A 7,500-nucleotide genomic window follows, 5' to 3' on the forward strand; every position below is an offset into this window, starting at 1 on the left:
CAAGCTTTTGTTTTATTGTTGTAGGCTAATATTGAATGATTTCACAAATAAAGCCGTGAAAAAATTGTACGCAAAGTGCGTATAGGATTACGCCTGCCAGCGCCGCTGAGTGAGAGAGAGAGCATTATGTGTGAGTCAGTCATATAATGCCCATGATCTGAAACCAACAAATGGCCATGTGCTGATTAGACCCTTCACTGCACTGGTTAACCAACAGTACCATCAGGCATCAGGCTACTGTAACACATACACTACACATACACACATGAAACACACCCTCTCTCTCTCTCTCTCTCTCTCTCTCTCTCTCACACACACACACACACACACACACACATAGACAAATGAAACATATACACACACACACACACATAGACAAATGAAACACACACACACACACACACACACTGTAACACGTACCAACACACCACATAACCACACTGTCATTCATCACAGGCAAAATCACCATCCATACGCTGAATGCCAGTGAACTGTGCGCCTGTGATTTCATTACCACAAGGTTCAGTGCTGCGGCTTTTACGAAAGTGTGCTGTTAAATTTACACACCGTCCTAAATGCCAGCACATAATGGAGATGGGGATGATTTTTATCGCGCCGCTCTGCTCAGGAAATGTGCCAATTAAACTCAGCCGAGCAGCGATTTTTCGAAACAATTTCGTCGCCCCTTCTGAGAACCTTCTGTTTACGTCCACTGTTATAAATGACAGTTGGGAAACACTTTTTTTTCTTCTGTGGTGGAGATATGGTGACAAATGTTGTTGTGTGTCTGTGTGTGTATGTGTGTGTTTCTGAATAAGTGTGCAGGGTGGTGTGTCTGAGAGAGAGAGAGAGAGAGAGAGAGAGAGTGTGTATGATATTTGTGATGTTTGTGTGTGTGTGTGTGTGTGTGTGTGTGTGTGTGTGTGTGTGTGTGTTTTACGCATGAGGTGCTACAGCAGATGGTATTAAGAGTAACACACCACAGGGAGAGACGCCATTGCAGGCAGCTCCCACCTGGCCTACATTTTAACTGTGGACAAGTTGTCATGTACTCCTGACCACACACAGGGAACAGAGGACAGCAAAAGGTGAGGAAGGGAGACAGAGAATACAAACGCATTGTGTGTGTGTGTGTGTGTGTGTGTGTATTTGTGTGTCTGTGTGTGTGTGTTTGTGTGTGTGTGTGTGTGTGTGTGTGTGTGTGTGTATTTGTGTGTCTGTGTGTGTGTGTGTGTGTGTGTGTGTGTGTGTGTGTGTGTGTGTGTGTGTATTTGTGTGTCTGTGTGTGTGTGTTTGTGTGTGTGTGTGTGTGTGTGTGTGTGTGTGTGTGTGTGTGTGTGTGTCCATCAAGTGTACAGTTAATGTTTATTGGTCTAACAATCAATTGTCAAGTAGCCAAGATCCTGTTTAACCAACCAATAAAAGAGATTTCTAGCTGTTGTCAGACCACTACTACAACACCACTATAAGGACATCCACCAGTTACATCTCTACATTTGATGTAAATAAACACACACAGTCGGCAGTTGTAAACAAGTGTGTATGTGTAGCCACGAATGTTTGTGTTTCTTTGTGTGTATGTGTGTGTGTAAAACAGAATATGTGCATGTATAATTCAGTGTGTGCATGATTCTGTTTTAACAACAGGCTCTGTGTACAGAGGGAATGTGTGTGTGTGTCTGTGTGCGTGTGCGTGTGCGTGTATGTGCATGTGTGTGTGTGTGTTTGTGTGTGTGTATGTGTGTGTGTGTGTGTGTGTGTGTGTGTGTGTGTGTGTGTGTGTGTGATGAATACTGTATGCATTTATGTGACGTCCTGACATGCCAAGGAAATAAAGAAGGCTAACAAAGCCTGCCTGTTGGAATGAAAAGAATCAGGGCAGTCAATCAAACACTGGGCAAATCATAGACATCCACATAGCAGAGACTGAGGATGAGAATTTGGGATTTAAACACACACTTGTATCGACTTAGTAAGACAGAGAAAGAGAATGTGAGATTTAACCTGTTAGCTCTAAAATTAAATTCAAGATATTCAGTAGACATCACACATACACATCAAATTAAACACACTTTTATCGGCTTAGAAAACCGACTGTAGCCTTTACATAGAAAATACAATTCCCACAATTCCTTCTCATGACAAACAGGTGGCGAAAGAGGGAAAAATTGCCAGGAGATTACTGTAAAATTAATACAGAGAAGATAGATAGCAGAACAAAGAAAGAAAGTAATAGAGAACAAAAGAAAAAGAGAACAAAAGAGAGAGAGGACAAAGAGAGAGAAAAAAGACATTGAAAGAGAGATAGACACCATGGTAGTCAAGGCAAGAATTGTGGGAATCACGGTGATGGTGGCTACTGTACAGATGGAAATCCAATGGGGTAGGCATGGCTTTAGACCTCTTTTTTGCTACTGACAGGTTCAACATGTAATCACAAATGTTGATCAACATGGAAAGGATCTCTATGGATATATAACTATGTCTGTCTTACCCAGTTGATGTAAAACAACTTAATATGAGTGTTTGTATGCGCAGTAGTAAGTTACAGCTTCGTAACATCAGTAGATAGATATATAGATAGATAGATAGATAGATAGATAGATAGATAGATAGATAGATAGATAGATACTTTATTGATCCCCAAGGGGAAATTTAAGGTAGGCAAACTGAATGTTACACAGTTGTCTTCTTGTACATCTCGTCGTTGTGAAGAAGCTCACATTTGTTTATATCACGGTCCATTTGTTTTCTTATCTCCTCTTGACGCTAACTATTTTCACACTATCTTCCGGTAAAATGACCGTTGCTACCCAAAGGTGATGTAGTCGCCCGAACTCTATACCATAATAACTATTAAATATTAACTATATAATTATGACTATATATGGCCATAACTGTGATAGTCCACATAGCTACTGTACAAGTCAAACTACTACCAAATCTACTGTATGGTAAAATTATATGACAAAGGCCAAAGGCCCCCAAGTGGACTCTCAGAAGCCCCCCTGTTAATACAGGTGATCTCATAGGTTACACACAGTACATAGTGGTTGACATAAACACCCATTTGTAAATAAAGTAAACACCCATTTGTAAATAAAATAAACACCCATATGTAAATAAAGTAATCACCCATATAGTCCAGGCAAAGTAAGGTCTGACCCAAAACTAATTGCAACAGAATTTATTTTCACATTTTTATATTTCAATTGGTGATCTAAACACCATAGTAAAAGTCCATGACAATCCAGTTGGTGGAAATATGTTAAAATGAGGGTTGTTTTAGGCATTATCCTTCAGCAAATACTGACAAAACTGTAATTAGAATGTTGTAAAATAAGCATTCCTAAAGAATATCTGACCCCATCTAACTTAACATGGAATTTTAGAATATTGCATTGTTGAGGAACATACTTTTATTTTCAAAGACATAGTACATTTCTCAGGCTTATTTCAGACTGGTTTGTTGCTAATTGGTGTCTATTTTTTTTATTTTGGCCCTTTGAATCAATGGAAATGGCTGTTCAGTCTTTAAATAGAGCCAGTGTGTTTTTGCATGTAAGTGTTCCACAATGTTAAAGTTGTACAAACACATAGTTAAGCATTATTCAGCCTAGGAAAGTGTTTTTGGTGGTCTGATTTAGAGGTCACTGAATCATATACAGTACAGTATATCACACGAAAGTATCAGTCCATCATTTTCCAATACTTATAGTAATTGACCTCTTGCCTGGGGGGTTAACTGATCTGTTGAGACTGTCTGTCCAATCAGAGGGGCCTGTATGATGCCTCTTTACTTTGCACAATTTTGGCTAAAACAGTACAGTAAGGCGAATCTAGTGTAAAGTGGATACATTTTGGCCTATAATGTCCAGGGAAAACAGATTAACCACCCTAAACTATATATTTTCTAAAAGCATATGCCCTCTAGATGAGATATGATACCAGTTAAGTATTATCTTCCTCCATGCCTAGGACATGGTCAGGGCTTTGAACCGGTTCAAGGAACGAAAACGAAAACCGGGAACCTTTTGTATTTTACAGGGAACAGAAACGAAACCGGAAACTTTATTATTTTTTATGTTCTGGAACAGGAACACTTATTTAAAAATAATGGTAACCGGTTAATACCGGTTAATTTGGCTAAATGGCGCCAACACCTCTGTTTGCCTAATGCACAGATGGCTTGTTACGGTATGAGTAGGCCTACTGGATGGCCTTTCCCCCCGACAGTTGGAATTTGTTGTTGCCCGAGTGGCATAACCACGTGTCTTAATAATGTTGTTACGTTTGTGTGGAAATTTTCTCTTTTAACAATAAACTACACATTTGAAATAATTGTAAGCCTATTTAATTATTATTATTAATAATAATATAATTATTATTATTTAATAATGGTTGTAATATTATTACATTTGGTTTAAGCTGGATGAGAAAGATGTGACATAATTCTATAGCATTAAACAGCTAACAGGAACGAAATTAACCGTTCCGGGAACAGTATTTTTTTGTTCTAACCGGTTCGGGAACGTCAATTTATTGGTGGAACTCATAACCGGAAACGTTATAATTCCGTTTCTGTTCGGAACGAACCGATTGGGGAAAAAAATCGGTTCAAAGCCCTGGACATGGTACATATTCCTGTATTGCATTTACTCTGTATTAAAACACAGTGATTTTAATATATCGCTGAAAAAGGCATTCCAAAATGTTCAATGTTAACATTTAAAATCATATTATTGTTTAATTTGACCATCATTTGTCCTCAGATTCACCCCTGTGGGCTGAATAGTAATTGAGATATAGGGCTATATTTGTCTAATACGCATGGTCAATAGCAAATAGCTTAGGGGTTTTTCCAGTCCACATTGGGTGTGGTTTTGTTTTCAAAAGTCCGGCACCTGGCGCAAAAAGGTGGATCTTATGTTTCTTAGTTAGTCATGAGTGTGTTTTGGGCGTTACAGTTATACACAGTTAATTACGCTATTGACTGACAATAGGAGACCATTGACAAAATAGCCTGAAAAAGGCAACACTTACCCCAATAGTGTTTAAATGACTGAATAAGAAACCTAAGGACATTTATCCTGCAGAGGAGTTGCTTACATCTCGTGACAGTGCGTCTTCAGATGTGCTCCATATGTGCCTCTCGCTTATTCACTTTTAACTGTCATTAACAATTTGCAAATGATGGTGAATAACTACTCATTGTGAGACTTATTTCCTGATATCTTTATTATAAATATGTTCCATTGTAATCTTGTAATTTGTAATGTTTTGCATGGATGTGCGCTGGTTCGCGTTCCTGTGGACGAGAAAAGCAGGGTGTAGTTGTGCACCCGCCCATCACTGTTGATAATGCACTCTTAAAATAACATATAAACAACTCGCCATGGATTTCTGACCAGGTATTTCTTGGTCAGTGGCATAATGCGTTTTAGGTAGTGTACGATAGCGATTTTTAGATAATGCGCTAGACCCCTCCTTATGTCATTAATGGCTACACCCCTTGGTGCATTGCTCAATAAAAAAAAACGGGCATGACGAAAAACTTGAGTGTACAATAGAAATATGTGTTGCATCATGATGATTATACACTTTGCGCCGTGCTGTTGACTGTCATGATAGGGCCCATAGCCATTCTAACCTCTTGGCAGCCATTTTGGTGGCCATCATTTCTCAAGGTCAGATTTTACTAGATTTTTAGTATGTTATTTAGCATGTCTAACAGTACCAGAATCCATAAAAAAACCTTTTGTATCAATTTTTTTGATGTTGAACCCTATATTGACGGGCCTAAAGTTACTCAACTTGCACTGGATCATCTTCCTGAATCTCAATATTATCACAAGTGTGGGCAAATTTCTAAGTCAGCCCAAGTCAGTTATGATGTCATCACATCACCAAAAGTATTGGTTTTACCAAAAATATTTGTCAAATATTTTAAACTACAAAAATACATAGCCGTTTTTTTCAACCCAGTCAAATACAAATTACGAATATACGATATATTTTGTATTTGAAATATGGAATACATGTAATAAATACTGCTCATCCCTGTAGGGATCACTTGTTCTGAGATACCATGTTTGGTTCAGGAGATATAATGAAGAATATAGGCGTAATTAAGTTATAGTGGAACATTTAATGGTTGCCACGGCGACCATTAGGATTTTTTGAAAATGGTTTTATATCTGAAAATGTTCAGGGCTCCAAACTGTACAAGTTCACCAAGTTTCATGCCTTTATGAAAGAATTTGACCTAATTTTCACATATCCCCTGTACTATGAAGGTTCAATAAAACTGCCAAAGTACAAAAATAATTTCTGTTGCAATTAGTTTTGGGTTGGGTGTTTTTTTCTCACAGATTGCCTGGACTAATATGTGAATAAAGACGTTCTCTTTCAAGCCAAAAACCAGTGTGATCTGAGTGTGTTTATTGTCTCCTTGCACAATGCTATACTATTTTTTTTATTATTCTATCACTGTTACTATATCGTAATTGTTGTGATTTGCTGATGTTTGTTGTTTTGCTACTGATGACTGTGTAGAGCACACTGAACTGCCTTGGTATGAAATGTGCTGTACAAATAAGACTGCCATGCCTTGCCTTGCCTTGAATATACTAAGGGCCCGTCTACATGACGCTGGTTTTTTTGAAACCGGTGAATTTATGTTATCGGTTAGGCCTTGCGTGTACACGACACCGGCATTTTATCCGGTGATTTTTGTTTTTGAAACCGCCGGCTAACTTTTGCCGTGTAGACGGCACAGCCGGAAATTTTATGACGACATAACCCCACCCCTCAGGTCAACAACCGCACTCGACCTGACACGTTGCTTCTCAGAACAAACCAAACCATTTGTTTATCATATAAAAAAAAAAAAAATCTTTCCCCTGTCATGATTTATGTGCACAATGTATCAGCCTTTTGTGACTAAGTTAGAAGCACACTGTTAGCTTAACTTAGTTAAAGGTTATATCAGCGATTGCAGGCCCAAAAAAGGCCCAAACATAAATGATCACATTCATCTAATCTTTCCTAACGATCCGCTAGCTGCCTCCCCCATGAGCAGGCCGTCAAAAAAAATTTGTCTCTGTAGGCAGCGAAGGCTCCGAGATCTGTACACAAAAACAATTGCTACCAACAAGTGTTGGTGACCACTCAAAGGCAAAATGAAGCTTTCCAACCAATAACCGACGAGATGCGCGTTGAGGAGAGTTTCAATTTCACGGGAGGGAGGGGGAGGGAGTAGCGAGCTAGCTCTCTGTTTTGTTTGAACATCAACAGAAGTGACGTTACCTCGCCATCGCTGATACAACCTTCAAGCCCCCCCATCCCAGCGGCTCCTAAAAGGAACTCTGGCAGCCTGTCTCACATTCCTGTGGCGTGAGGCCGGGGTCAAAGGTCATCTAGAGCTCTGTAAATAGACACCATGCCGTCTGTGTGTAGGGTGTGTGTGAAATAGAGAGAGTGTGTAGTATGTGTGTGTGT

Source organism: Alosa pseudoharengus, unplaced genomic scaffold, assembly GCF_046254945.1.
Source record: "Alosa pseudoharengus isolate Yale_2024_CS ecotype anadromous, Long Island Sound unplaced genomic scaffold, YU_APseudo_1.1 YU_APseudo_1.1_scf_21, whole genome shotgun sequence".
Classification (NCBI taxonomy): Eukaryota; Metazoa; Chordata; class Actinopteri; order Clupeiformes; family Clupeidae; genus Alosa; species Alosa pseudoharengus.